The following is a 15,545-nucleotide window of genomic DNA, read 5'->3' as shown; positions in this document are numbered from 1 at the left end:
TTTTCCCTCCTCATTCTACCTGGGCTGTGCCTTCCTCCACTGGGAGGGAACTCTGTCCTGAATTTTGTATCTTTTATTTCCCATCTTGATTTAAATCTATACAAACATAGATTCCATAAAAAAATTGTTCATGGTTCATAGTTTGTGTAGTTTTCCAAGACATTTTTTTTCTTTTTTTTTTATCCCCAGCTCAGCATTATTGTTTCTAAAGGAATTGGAATCTTTGGAAAAGGCTTGGAAATAGTTGGAAAAGATGAATGTTCATTCACGCTTTAGCTGAGCATTTTAATTCCTAAGTATGTGTTCTAGAAGAATCTCTTCCAGAAGCATTCCAAGGATGTACAGGAAGATGCACATGAAAGGATGCTCATAGAATCATTGCTTGTAATGGCCAAAGGGTAGAAATAGCAACTGGTTATTGACAGGAGAATGGGTTTAAAATTTTAGTGGAATTTTGTGTAGCAGTGAAAATGAATGATCTACAGCTGTGCTTTTTAGAATCCTCCTGATAAGAGAAATCCCATATTACAGTTGAGGAAACTGAGGCCTAGAGAGCTTGAATAACTTATCCAAAGTGTAAGAACAGGTATGGTGTAGAACTGAGAGTGTTATTCTAAAGCTGTGATGACTATGGAGTATTGTTTCTTGTTGAAAAGTCTTGTCTTTATTAGCTTGTTTGTTCCACTGAATGTAGAGAGAGCTTTGTATTTTCATCTTACTCAGCAAATGGATCATAGTAGGAGTTGAATGAATTTCTGATGAATGACTGAAGACATCCTAACTTTACAGAGGAAGAATGCTATGTAAAGGATCTTAGTAGCTTGAGCAAGTTCTGAGATGGTAACCAGAGCACCTGCAATTGAAACCCAGCTCTTTCAAGCCCTCAGTGACTGTAGCATTTTATTTGTATGCTCTTTCCTTGGTTTCATCCCCCACCCCATCCCAGTGGATGCCTGGCAGGTGTAATGTCAGCATCACTTCGATTATTACTACCCTGAATTCCTTAGCCAGGGCCCACAATTGCTCCCCTGGTGGACAGCAGAGGCTCTTCTTCAGCTGTGTGGCTTTTTTTTTTTTTTTTAAACCTACAATATGAACCTGCCCAGCCTGCAGCAGCAAAAGTGTCAGCAAACTTTCTGTCTCTTGAATGTCCCTGACATTATCAGCTTGTGGCAAAGTCCTGGCAGTTTGTGCATATGTGGTAGGGGTATAGAAAATGTAAGGTTGCAGATATTTGTTGCCTTTGGCAAGTAAATCAGTATGTGTCATAAAAAATTTTTGCATTCTTTAATTTCTTTTGGCTGAGTGGAACAAAAATTGAGAAGAAAAGCAAAAGCTTAACTGCCCAGCTATTCCCTTGAGCTTTTCCTTGCCTGCCATCCAGTGTCAGGAAAAGCTCTGAGAAGATACATGTTTTTTCTCTGTCTCAAATAAATCATGAAAAGCTTTTGTTCCTTTGTAAATTGGGGGTGAGGGGGCAGAGGGGGAGAGGCATTGGCAAGTGTCTACAAACATGACCCACCAGATTTTGTCAAGAACCGCATAGAAGGAGCAGGAATATCCAGGTAGATTTGCTTTCACACTGTCTCTGCAGTGATGCTGAAGTTCAGTTCTATAAAGATGAACCTCAATGGGGCAGGGGTTCTCGGAGCCCTGACCTCTGCCTCTGGTTGTCTGTCTCTAGCATCTTACTGTGGTTGCCTCATATTGGTCTCTGTTAAAACATCACTTTCTCAGGGAGGCCTTACCGGTTTACGACCCCTGACACAGCCGAGCACCTACCCAGCACACTTCAGCCTCTCACATGTTTTATTTTCTTCAGAGCCGTCTTCATTATTTAAGTAATACTTATTTCTCAATTTATTTTCTCCATCATCCCTCTACTTCCCTATTCCTACTGTGCCACCCTCTTAAAGGTAGCCTTCATGAAAATAGAACTTACTTCTTTTCTTCACTGTTAAATTAGTGCCAGGCATATAGTAGAAGTTCATTAGATATTTATTGAATTTATGAATTACTGTATCTGTACAACTTTGGTCAAATAAAGGACTCAGCTGTTGAATGATGACTCTCTTCAGGACCTCAGAGTTTTATATTTTCGGTGTGTTTAATAGGTCAAATGTATAGATATCTTTTAAAATCATTGGTGCATAAAATTGGATTAACCATAGTCTTTGGTTTATGGCATATTCTTATCATGCAAGGTTCATGCAAGGTTGACTTTAAAATTTTTTATCTTGTTATTCTTAATCACATTATTAATTTCCTTCAAACTTGTGAACCGAAACAAAAGCCAAGACTGACAATAATAAGCTATTAATTCATGGAACTGAATTCTCTTTCTTCCCATAAGCCGTCTCTCTGGCCACCATGTACCCTGATCATCATTTTTTTCATCTACTCAGTTTAATTTTATTGTGTTTTGTTACATGTGTGTATATTCCTAAAAGTGTGTTGTATGCTTATGTGTGTGTATGAAACTGTGATCTTTAGGAAACATATGTAATCATTTAGTGGTTTAAATATTGTCATACCATGCATTGTCCATGTTATTTTAGTGTTGCTATAAATCATCTGTTTTGGTGACTGTAACATTCCATCGTCTGACCATGCCACAGTTCCTTCATTCAGCTTCCTGTGTTCAGCATGTTTCCAGGGTTTTGCCCTTTTGAACCATGCCAAGGTATGTATCCTTCATGTCTTTGGATGAACATGTGAAAGAGCTTCTTGTGTGCATAAATCTAGGTATTTAATTGTTGAATCATAGGTATATGAATGTTAAACTATAGACAATGACGTCAAACTGTTTCCCAAAGTGATTGCAGATCCTCTGTGGATTCCAATCCTCATTTCCTATTCTCAGATTTACAAATTTTCTCTTGAAAAATGTTACTCCATTGTGGTCCTGATTTACATTTCCATGATCATAATGTTATGGGCATCTCCTCATATAATAATTGGTTATTTCAATGAAATGTCTAGTTATATCTATTGCTCATTTTTCTTTTGGGTTGTTTGTGCTATTGCTGATTTGTAGAACTCCTTCAAATACTCTTGATCCCTGCTTTGTTGGTTTTATATATGGCGAATATCATCTCTCAGGTTGTAACTTGTTCTTTGATCTTTAAAAGTACATTTTGATAAGCAAGTTACTTATTTTAATATATTTAAATTCTCATTTTTTGAATTAATGCTTTTAGTATCAAAATAAAGTATTCGTGTGTCAAAGTCTGAGATAATGGTTTGACATGGAGGCCTTGACACACTTTCAAGGGGATCAGGAGGTCAACCCATTTTCAAAAGAATACTAACATGTTGTTTGCCTCTTTCATTCACTGTGCTGGCATCTGTACTAATGGTGCAAAAGCCGCAATGTGTAAAACAAGCCTGCTGATACCTCAGCACACTTGTAGGCCATGTACCCTGTTGTGTCCTGTAGTCATTTCGTAACTTACTGCCATGCAACCTTAGTCAACAAACAAAAAGCCAACAACATATGGGGCTTCCTTGGTGGTCTAGTGGTTAAGAATCCACCTTGCAATGCAAGGAACTTCCTTGATCTGGGAAGGAAGACCCTACATGGTGTGGAGCACCTAAGCCTGTGTGCCACAGCAATTGGACCTGTGCTCTAGAGCTGGGAAACGCAGCTATTGAGCCCTCGTGCTGCAACTGCTGAAGCCTGTGTGTCTAGAGCCTGTGGTCCGCAACAAGAGAAGCCACTACAATGAGAAGCCTACACACTGCAACGAAGAGTAGCCCCTGCGCGCTGCAACTGGAGAATGCCTGCACACAGCAACAAAGACCCAGTGCAGCCAAAAAATAAAATAATAAATCTTAAAAAAAACAAAACAAAACACTACAAAACAGAAAAAGTTAAGTTCACTTTAGAATGACTGTGATGACGTAATATGTATTGTCCATTTGACAAATATTTACATATTTCATGTGGCATCATAAGAATAGTTCACAAAGCACTTCTGCTATATGTGATGGTTGTCTTAGAGGAACAACACTTGAGAGTGAGTTACAAGCTAAATTAGGTGCTTTCTTCATGGAACACCAGTTTTACTGGAAAGAATGATACACAGACTCTAGCAGTTCATACTTGGGTATTTGGCGGACATTTTCTCAAAATCGAATGGAATGCCCCTTCAGGTCAAGGGAAAAAAAATAGCAGTACTTTCCAGTACTTAGAATGAGATCAGTGCCACTATTAATACTATCTTTTGATACTGTGTAATGAAAAGTATACTTCAAAGTGCTGGATGAATGTACCTCTCCAAATGACCAATTATTATATGTATAAAATCTAGCAGTGGTAAAAGATTTCTTCAAAGCCTAAATTATACTAAAGGATTTTAATGTAACAGAAATGTTCATTGGTACGGATTTAGTTTCTCCTTTGCAAACAGCTTTTAAGAAACTGCTGCTTTTTTTGAGTTTTGATGTGGTATCAAAGAGGATGGAGAAGGAAATGGCAACCCACTCCAGTATTCTTGCCTGGAGAATCCCCATGGACAGGAGCCTGGCGGGCTACAGTCCATGGGGTCGCAAGAGTCGGACACAACTTAGCAACTACACCACTACCACCACTGCTACCACCAAAGAAGAAAATCCAGAAGACTACTAAAATACTTCTTCCTTGTTCTATTAGAATATATCTATGTGAAACTAGATTTTCTACAGTATACTTTAACTAAAACTACATTTCGAAACTCATCCAATGCAGATGTGGATGTGAGAATTTAACTGTGTTAGGCCAGATGTTAAAGAGATGAGCAAAAATGTAGAATCATGATATTTTCCTCACTAAAATATTTAAGGAAATAAATATAATTACTTTTCACAGAAATGTGTTTTTCATGTTAACATTTAATGCTATTTTTAAAACAAACTAAAAATAAGTATTTATGAATTTCACAATTAAAATTTCTAATACAGTAAACATTGCTGGGTATAACAATGTAAGAGCTTTGGGCTTCTCAGTATTGTTCAAAGGATCTTGAGACCAAAGTTTGACAATTCTTGGCTAAAATATATTTTACTCTATTTTCTAATAAGGTTTTTTTGGATTTAGTTTGCTTATTTTATTATGTCAGCTCTTAATCCATCCCATATATGGACTGTTTGTAAATACCAAAACAAAAAAAGACAGCAGATCTTTATGAAGAGTGACTAAATGAAAAATGTATATAACTTCTGCCTATCATTGTAACTCCCGCTCATCAGATATCTTTTTTCTTTTCTTTTGAGTTTTTTTGATATGGTTGTTAATTTGGTTGTCCATCCATCTATCAAACATGAATTAAGCAAATAATACCTCTCATTCGTTCCTCCCATCCCTTTCTGTGAAAGACCATCACCTGTGGGGCTCATGGGCCCTGACCCAGATCTCCATGCTCCGCAGCAGTCAGACCTGCCGATCTGGGCTGGAGGGACTAGTCTACTTGTTTACAGTGGTCACTAACTGGTTACAGTTAGTTAGTGGCCAGTGGACCTGTTGATAGGTACTTTAAAATACTGATGTAGTGCCCAGTTTTCTGTTGGAATGATAGGAGATAAATTGGGAGAAGTATTCATTTCCCCTTATTTTATGATTTCTTACTTGGCCTGATGACTGTGCGAATCAATTCAAGCAATTTCCTGTGGGGTTTTACTCTTGACTGCTTCCCTGGTGGCTCAGAGGTTAAAGCGTCTGCCTCCAATGCGGGAGACCCGGGTTCGATCCCTGGGTCGGGAAGATCCCCTGGAGAAGGAAATGGTAACCCACTCCAGTATTCTTGCCTGGAGAATCCCATGGACGGAGAAGCCTGGTAGGCTACAGTCCATGGGGTCACAAAGAGTCGGACACGACTGAGTGACTGAACAGAACAGAACAGAACCTCTAACTTAGTAAGTTACTGGCAAGGAAGAGGGAGGAGTTCTGTTTTATTGAGTAGCTCCTAAGGTACCAGGTACTGGCCTGTCTTATTGTCTTAGTAGTTCTTTGGGGGTGATAGCTTTAGTGTGATGGAGCAGAGGTGGATCACAGAGGCAAAGGAGCTAAAAAAAGCAAAATGCAGCCCAAGCCCACAGTAGATTCAAATTCAGCTGTTTGTCTGAAAAGTGCCTGCTTTTTTGACTGTGGAAGATTTCCTCTCTAAAGATCTGAGTCCCAATAATATTGACTGTTTTATACAGTGTGATTATTGCCATTATTGTGTAAATACCTAGTTAAGGCACAGAGCAGTCCCACATACTCTTGCATCTCCAGCTTTTATTTGTGTATAAATCACAGTTCTTATTGAACGTGTTTATCTCCTTAGGTCAGAGACAGGATGGGGCAGGTGACAGGGCATTTGATTTGAAGCCAGATGACTTTTTCCATTTAAGTTCAACCCTTGGACTTTATTAGCTGTGTTATCCTTTTTGAATCACCAAAGCTCTGTGGACTCCAGTTTCTTAATCAGTAAAACAGAGCCAGTGAAAGAAGTTCTTTCCCAGTGTAATTTGGCTGCTGGAATATCCCCCTTTGATAACAGAATCTGTGCAGAGGCTTTAAAAACTGAGGAGTACTTGTACGGATAATTAGAAGTCCTAAATCTCACTAATGTATAGGAATTATGTGTTGTTTGTTATTCAGTCGCAAAGTTGTGTCTGAGTGTTTGTGATCCCATGAACTGTAGCATGCCAGGCTCCTCTGTCCACCACTGTCTCCCGGAGTATGCTCAAATCCACTGAGTCAGTGATGCTGTCTAACCATCTCAAACTCTGTTGCCCTCTTCTCCTTTTGCCTTCAGTCTTTCCCAGCATCAAGGTCTTTTCCAATGAGTTAGCTGTTTGCATCAAGGTGGCCAAAGTATTGGATCTTCAGCATCAATTTTTCCAAAGAATATTCATTCTTTCCAACGATTTCTTTTAGGATTGACTGGTTTGATCTCCTTGCAGTTCAAGGTACTCTCAAGAGTCTTCACCACCACCACAATTCAGAGGCATCAGTTATTTGGTGCTCAGCCTTCTCTATGGTCCAGCTCTCACAACCATACATGAAAAACTACTGGAAAAACCACAGCTTTGACTATATGGACCTTTGTTGGCAAAATAATGTCTCTGCTTTGTAATATGTTGTCTAGGTTAGTCATAGCTTTCCTTCCAAGGAGCAAGCACCCTTTACTTTCATGGCTGCAGTAACTATGAAATTATTCACATTCAAAATCCATAGTGATTTTGAATTATGTAGGTGGTTATCAGTGATGTTTCCCTCACCCTTTGATTGTTGGGGCTACCTTCTAACACTGTTTTCTTTTTTATTAGATCAAGTCATATAAAATTGCTAATATTTAACTATATTTTATGTGCAAAAAATGTCAATTTCATATGGTTAATGCAGATTTATTTAAAATAGTCTTTAGTAAAATTATGCATGAACAGTGAAAATCTATATAGTTGCATAAAAGGGCATAGGACCAAAAGTAAATAAGCCTTGATCTTGGTTATGTTTTACAAATTAAACTTTTATTATGGATTTTCTTTCTCAAACTATCTGATGACACGTGTGGATGCTGCCTAGTAGCCAGTGAAATGTTTTCTGTTGAAGAAGCACTGAAGGCCGTGGAGCATCTTCTCCCAGAATGAGTTGATGCAGACAGTTGGCCCAAATGGAGGAAAGACGAATTAGTTGCAAATGCAGGCTCTTCTTTTTAATTGTGTTAAGTGTGAGATCTACCTATATGTCTAAAGGTCTATATATATAAGTGGATAGATTTTCTCCTGTGAATGCTCTCTTTAAGTGGAGAAAACTGGCAGGGAAGTGATAGGTATAAAAATGAATTAGGGAAGACTCCTTTAAAGAGTAATTTATGAAGAAGGAAGTCACAACTTACAGCAAGTACTAAATTCAGTGATTTCTGAAGTTTCTGATGGCAGAGGGGGAAACTGTTTGTCATTGGCAAAAGATACTCTAAACCTCTGCCTTATTTCAGTTGAAGTATTCTTACAGTCTCACCAGAAAATGGAGCTCCTTAGCGAAAGATGCGGAGAAGGCAATGGCAAGCCACTCCAGTACTATTGCCTAGAAAATCCCATGGATGGAGGAGCCTGGTAGGCTGCAGTCCGTGGGGTCGCTAAGGGTCGGACACGACTGAGCAACTTCACTTTCACTTTTCACTTTCACACATTGGAGAAGGAAATGGCAACCCACTCCAGTGTTCTTGCCTGGAGAATCCCAGGGACAGGGGAGCCTGGTGGGCTTCCGTCTAGGGGGTCACACAGAGTCGGACACGACTGAAGTGACTTAGCAGCAGCAGCAGCGAAAGATGTATTTTTTTTGGGGGGGAACTGGGAAATAAACTGGAATGGATGTTAAAAATGAACTAAATTTTAAAATTATCTATTAGATTCTTTGGAATTTACTACCCAACTTTCTAGAAAAACAAGCAATAGAATAAGTTTCACAAGTTACATACTTTGTTCTTTCCATCCATGAATTAAACTTAAAATGGTAGCAATGCTTGATATTTGATAGTGTTATGTGAAATCTCAGAGGAAAATATCAGAAGAATCAGTCAAGATGGAAATAAAAACTTGTAAGACATTAGGAATTGGGTCTAAGATGGCAGAGGAGCAGGTCGAATGGAGTGCATCTGCCTCCACAGACACCTCTGACAATGCTTAGAGATGCAATAGTTCTCATAGAACGCTGGCTGGATACTACTAGGAGCCTTGATCACCAGAAAGGACTATACAGATCCACACATGGCTGGGTAGGATGAAAGACGTGAGAAGGAGGAGGAGAGCAAGGGGGACCAGACTTGCACCCCGGGGTTGGGGAGCTAAAGCAGGGGAGAGATTCCTGAATTCCAGGGAAATCGGTTGGGACAGAAGGGGAGCATTTGAAGCATCAGAGGAGAGGGAAGCAGCTGATCTGTGATAGTCTGCATAGAGGGAGAACCACACCGACAGTCTTCCACAGGCCTCTTGTACCCCAGACTGGACGCATGTCCACCAGTGCACACAGGGACTTGAACTGGAGCGTGGGGATTGGAGAGCAATCCTGGGGTGAGGACTGCTGTTGATTGTGTGGAGATGGTCTGAGGGAACGAGAGGAAGGAAATCCGCAACAGGGAATGCCTTTGGAGGAAGCAGGGCATTATTGCTGAGCCACTCGCAAAGGGTGGAGCCACCACTGTAACCTGTCTCCCCACAGGCTAGTGTTGGCAGCCCAGCAATAGAAAAGGACCACCCGCAGTGGCCTCTTGTGTGTCTGCTACTGGGGGCTAGAAAAAGCTCCTAGTAGATCTGTATCCCTTCAACCCATGGCTTCTGGCTTCCCTGTGCACCTGGTGCTGCCAGGGCCCTCACGATCCAAGCAGCCATGCCACCTCCATGTTCGGTCCTCACTGGGGCAGACTCAGGTCCTCTAGGGTAGCGTCAGGAGCAGGCTCCTGTGGGTGGCCCACTTGTAGAGGTGGGGATAAAATCACAATTGAGCTGTAGGGGCGGAACGACTGAGGAAGAGCATCAGAAACCTTTCCATCACCTGCACAAGCTGCAGATTAAATCCGCCAGGTCAACTAGGTAGACTGTGTCTGTGGATTATATGAAAGAACAGTGTGTTCCCGCAAAAGAAAATGCTCTAACTCTGGCAGCCATGGACATTGGAGGCAAGTACATGTGGGAATAGGGACAGGTTAGCAACTTATTCAATGTGGCCACCACCACCCTGATAGCAAAACCAGACAAAGATATCACAGAAAGAGATAATTATAGGCCAGTGTCACTGAACATAGAGGCAAAAATCCTCAACAGAATATTAGCAAACAGAATCCAACAGGATATTAAAAGGATCATACACCATGATCAAGTGGGGTTTATCCAGGGATGCAAGGATTCTTCAGTTTATGCAAATTGATCCATGTGATAAACCATATTAACTAATTGAAAGATAAAAAACCATATGATAATCTCGATAGATGCAGACAAAGCTTTTGATAGTTTTCAACACCTATTTAAAAAAGTCTCTAGTAAGTGGCATAGGAGGAACCTACCTCAATATAAAAAGGCCATGTATAACAAGCCTACAACAAACATTATTTTCAATGGTGAGAAACAAAGCATTTCCTCTTAAGATCAGAAACAAGACAAGAATGCCTACTCTCATCACTGTTATTCAGCATAGTTTTGGAGATCCTAGCCATGGCAAACAGAGAAGAAAAATTTAAGGAATCCAGATTGGAAAAGAAGAAGTAAAGCAATCACTGCTTGTAGATGACATGATACTATACATAAAAAACCCTAAAGATGCCACCAGAAAATTATTAGAGCTTATCAACAAATTTAATAAAGTTGCAGGATGTAAAATTAATGCACAGAAATACCTTGCATTGTTATAACTAACAATGAAAAGTCAGAGAAATTAAGGAAGCACTCCCATTCACCACTGCAACAAAAAGAATAAAATATCTAGGAATAAACCTACCTTAGGAGACAAAAGATCTGTATGCAGAAAACTGTAAGACACTGATGAGAGAAATCAAAGATGACACAAACAGATGGAGAGATATATTCTTGGATTGGAAGAATCAGTATTGTGAAAATGACTATACTACCTAAAGCACTCTACATATTCAGTGCAATCCCTATCATATTACCAGTGGCAATTTTTCACAGAACTAGAACAAAAAATTTTGCAGTTTGGATTGAAACAAAAAAGACCTTGACTAGCCAGAGAAATCTTGAGAAAGAAAAATGGAGCTGGAGCAATTAACCTTCTTGGCTTCAGACTATACTACAAAGCTACAGTCATCAGGACAGTATGGTACTGGCACGAAAACAGAAATATAGATAATTGGAGCTAAATAGAAAGCCCAGAGATAAACACATACGTCTGTGGGCACCTTATCTTTGACAGAGGAGGCAAGAATATACAATGGAGAAAAGACAGTCTCTTCAGTTAAGTGGTGCTTGGAAAACTGAACAGCTCCATCTAAAACAATGAAATTAGAATACTTTTCCTAACACCATACACAAAAAGAAACTCAAAATGGACTAAAGACTTACATGTAAGATCAAAAACTCTAAAACTCCTAGAGGAAAACATAGACAGAACACTCTTTGAACATAAATTGCAGCAAGAGCCTCTTTGACCTACCTCCTGAAGTAATGGAAATAAAACCAAAAATAAATGGGACCTTATTAAGCTTAAAAGCTTTTGCATAGCAAAGGGAACTATAAAGATGAAAAGACAGTCTTTAGAATGGGAGAAAATAATTGCGAATGAAGCAAGTAACCAAGGATTAATCTCCAAAATTTGCAAGCAGCTCATGCAGCTCAATAACAGAAAACGGACAACCCAATCAAAAAATAAGTGGAAGACCTGAACAGGCATTTCTCTGAAGAAGACATATAGATGGCCAATAAACACATGAAAAGATGCTCATGATCACTCACTATTAGAGGAATTCAAATCAAAACTACAATGAGATATCACCTCACAGAATGACCATCATCAAAAAGTCTACAAACAATAAATGCTAGAGAGGATGTGTGGAAGAGGGAACGTTCCTGGATTGTTGGTGGGAATGTAAATTGATGGAACCACTAGAGAGAAGACTATGGTAAAAGTATTCCTAGTTAAAGAGTGTTCCTGGTTAAAAAGGTATGAAGAGTATTCCTAGTTAAAAAACTAGGAATAAAACTACCATAAGAAACAGCAAACTCACTACTAGACATGTACCCTGAGAAAGCCATAATTCATAAAGATACATGTATTCCAGAGTTTACTGAAGTAGATTTTATAGTAGCCAGGACATGGAAGAAACCTAGATGTTGATCAACAGATGAAAGGATAAAGAAGAAATGGTACATGCATACAGTGGGATATTACTTAGCCATAAAAAAGAAATGAAATTGAGTCAGTTGTAGTGCGGTGGATGTACTTAGAGTCTGTCATGCAGATTGAAGTAAGTCAGAGAAAACAAATATCGTACAGTAACTCATATATATGCAATCTAGAAAAACTGGTACTGATGACCTTTTTTCAGGAAAGAAGTAGAGACGTAGATGCAGAGAATGGACTTGTGGACACAGCAGGGGAAGGAGAGGGTGGGACAGATTGAGAGAATAGCATTGACATATATATATATACACACTGCCATGTGTTAAATAGCCAGCGGGAAGCTGCTGTATAAGACGGGGATCTCCGCTCAGTGCTCTGTTACAGCTTAGGTGGGTGGAATGGGGGCAGTGGGAGGGAGGCTCAAGAAGGAGGGTTATGTATACGTTCAACTAATTCAGATTGTCAGTTAACAAACAAACACAACGTTGTGAAGTAGTTATCCTCCATTAAAAATAATTTTTTCATCCTTTATTGAATTAAAGAGGAAGAATAAAGGAAATTTGTGTGAGAAATTCATACCAAAAAGCAAATAACAGATGTTGTGAGAGAGAATCTATGCAATTCAGTTTCTTTAAATTTTTAGAAAGGAAGTCATTAGAAAAATATTTGAATTATTTTGGGAGATTCTGTATAACACTATTAATACTGACTAGGGAATGTAAACTATTATTAATGTGAGGAGTTTCAAAGTAGAAAATATTTCATGTATGAGAGCTTATAATAAACACTTCATTAAAAAAAAAAAGACTTCTGAGACATATAGTAAAAGCTAAAACAGCAACTGAGGCTCTTAAAATTCCCGTTTCTTTCCTTTGAAAATCAAATGGGACTCACCCTTAAATCCACACAGGTAGCCCAGGCATTTAGCGCTTCAGAGAAGACTTAAAATGCTTACGTGCATGCAGTATTTCATCTTTGGTTTCAGTTTTTAGTGAGGTTGTGGCCTTTTGTGCTCTTACACCAAACCTGTTTTTCTCCCATCCAGTATTTTAGTTCTTTACTGGATTCTCTCAGCTCTGAGGATTACATCATAACCCAGCTGTATTTGTGCTCTTCACCATTTCCAAAACTGATTTTAATTCACTATCCACATACACACAACATTGTCTTATATTTTACAAGCAGTAAGATAAAGTTTCTAAAACAGGAGTTTACAAAAGCCTGTGCATAAGGTCATGAAAGAAAATCCTGCTTCATGCAATTAAAAAGAACATTTACAGAGAAAAATTAATTGGATTTAGTTTAGTCTTTGAACCTGGAAAAGTAAAATCTCACCTGTAAATCTGTCACTCTGTTTAAAAAGGAATCTAGGACATAAGTACAAAAGGGCCATTTTACAGTGGTATCACAAATATTCTTTAAATCCACTCTGCCTTGGATGGGCTTTTTTACTTACCAGTTTATCCAGTCTCTTGTGGTTTCTGAAGGCAAGACTGGCTCAGCCACTGGGTGTAACATCTGATGTTGAGGGAAATCTGCTTTGCTTTCTGCCTGGACCCCTGCTGTTGACCAGTGGGGAATGCTGCGTTAGCTCTCCAACGAAACATTTAAAGTGCTCTATGAAATGTTGACATCTCGCCAAGGACTTGAACGTCAAGTATCACAGATGTCCAGTCCTCTCTGGAGCCCAGCTCTCTCCTCTGTGCTTGTGTGAGCTCAATCTGATTTGTGTTTAGGGTGGCAAATGATCCAGGCTCGACCAAACAGTAACCGGTATGAAACTGGGTACCGAGAGAGAGACGGCCAGACAGATGCAGAGAGAGAGAGTTGAAAGCCAGTGAGCAAGCGTGAACGTGAGCGAGTGCAGCCAACCTGGTAAGTGAGGGCTCTGGCTAGCAGCAGGAGGCAGGATCTTTCCCAGGCCTGGCTGTGACCTTTGACTGTGAGGCTGTTGTAAGAATAGCTTCTGTATTTATTGGGACGTATTTCCAAGTTGTAATTCACACGGCCTCACTAACTCCTTGAAAAGTGTTGGAAAACTGAGAAAATATTTGAGAGTAAACCAGACCAGAACATTTCCCACTTTCAGTGCCAGGGAAAAGTAGTGAGGAGACTCTGTAAGTGCGTGTTTACTGGAGTGTCTTGACCAGCAAAGGGCAAGATCATTATCAAATGAGATGGGAGATTGAAAGGACCTCAAAGCTGTCTCCTTTGAGCCTGAGTGATTTTCCTCTCTAGCCTCACCCTGTTCTGGGGGGCAGGGACGTGATGCCTGCTGGTGCCCATTCATTCTACTCCAGGTATTAGGCTTACACATTCCCAGCCTGGACTTGGTGCTGTTGGGCCTCCTAATTTTCTTCAGGTGAGCACCCTATTTGTTTCTAATTTCTGAGTGCTAGTGAGTGCTAAGTCATTTAAGTCGTGTCCAACCCTTTGTGACCCCAGGACTCACAAAGGCTTCTCTGTCCATGGGATTCTCCAGGCAAGAATACTAGTGTGGATGGCCGTGGCCTCCTCCAGCCATCTACCCAACTCAGGGATTGAACCCAACTCTCCTGTGTCTCCTGCATTGGCAGGCAGATTTTTTTTTTTAACCACTAGTGCCACCTGCGAAGTCCAGGTGGCTAATTTCTGGATTGTTGCTTTATTTAACAGATTGTTGCCAGGGATCCTTTACTTTTCTTACATAGCCCTGTGGTTTAATGCAGTGATGATACGTCTCCTTGGAGGAAGAACCTGGATCTCCCATACTCAGTCTACTTCAGACTCAACCCGTTTTGGACCGAGATCATCAGCTTTACTTACTTTACCAGTTTCTTTTCCCTTTGTCCTTAGACAGCGTGCTCATCATCAGATATGTATATTATCATTATCAAAATGAAACAAAACCCCTGAAAGCCCCAATGGACCTTCAGTTCAGTTCACTTCAGTCGCTCAGTCATGTCTGACTCTCCGCGACCCCATGAATCACAGCACGCCAGGCCTCCCTGTCCATCAAGTCCCTTTTATTTGGTACTTTTGTCCATGGATCGCTCAAGCACTATAAAACATTAAATTCTGCTTCACTGTCTCGTAAATATGCAGTTAATCACTAAAATCTGTTTTTTTTAATACCTAAATATTTCTTATCTATGATTCTCACCAAACTCAAGGTCATTTTTGGCCTGTACTCCCTGCCTCCAGTGTTTCCCCACCCATAATAGCTGCCGTTTAGTCACCCATGAGTAGGATCTTTCTAAAATCCAAGCATGTCCATGTCTTTTTTTGTGGCTGCTTATCACTGATAAGTTCATGGTGTTTAATACATCAGACCTGGTACTGTATGACTGGTTTGATCTGCTTGGGACTTCCCTGGTGGCTTAGACGGTAAAACATCTGCCTACAATGCGGGAGACCCGGGTTCAATCCCTGGGTCGGGAAGATCTCCTGGAGAAGGTAATAGCAAGCCATTCCAGTATTCTTGCCTAGAAAAATCCCTTGGACAGAGGAGCCTGGAAGGCTACAGTCCATGGGGTCGCAAAGAATCAGACATGACTGAGTGACTTCACTTCACTTCCGTTGATCTCCTTGCAGTCCAAGGGACTCTCAAGAGTCTTCTCTAACACCACAGTTCAAAAGCATCAATTCTTTGGCGCTCAGTTTTCTTTATCGTCCAACTCTCACATCCATACACTACTCCTGGGGACAGCCATAGCTTTCATTATATGGACCTTTGTTGGCCAAGTAATGT

At 40.1% G+C, this 15,545-nt stretch overlaps 2 protein-coding genes across 4 annotated transcripts in view; one reads left to right on the top strand and one right to left on the bottom strand.

The window, feature by feature from the left end:
• Nucleotides 1–15,545, top strand: part of MED12L (mediator complex subunit 12L) — a 378,565-nt gene that overhangs the window by 163,795 nt on the left and 199,225 nt on the right. The window lies entirely within an intron of this gene.
• Nucleotides 1–15,545, bottom strand: part of P2RY14 (purinergic receptor P2Y14) — a 65,929-nt gene that overhangs the window by 17,000 nt on the left and 33,384 nt on the right. Inside the window, exon 2 of one of the 3 annotated variants that reach the window (XM_088839825.1) lies at nucleotides 13,272–13,377. The exons of 1 other annotated variant lie outside the window; for it this stretch is intronic. The gene's annotated coding sequence lies outside the window, so the exon portion shown is untranslated. Of the gene's footprint in view, nucleotides 1–13,271; nucleotides 13,679–15,545 lie in introns of those variants that run through there. One more of the 3 variants, XM_055411637.2, reaches the window with a different exon arrangement.

This window comes from Moschus berezovskii, chromosome 1 (assembly GCF_049115385.1).
Source record: "Moschus berezovskii isolate FMDL1 chromosome 1, NW_MosBer_1.0, whole genome shotgun sequence".
In the NCBI taxonomy this organism is placed as follows: Eukaryota; Metazoa; Chordata; class Mammalia; order Artiodactyla; family Moschidae; genus Moschus; species Moschus berezovskii.
The sequence above is the reverse complement of the archived record's forward strand: the minus strand, read 5'-3'. Positions and strand labels throughout refer to the sequence as shown.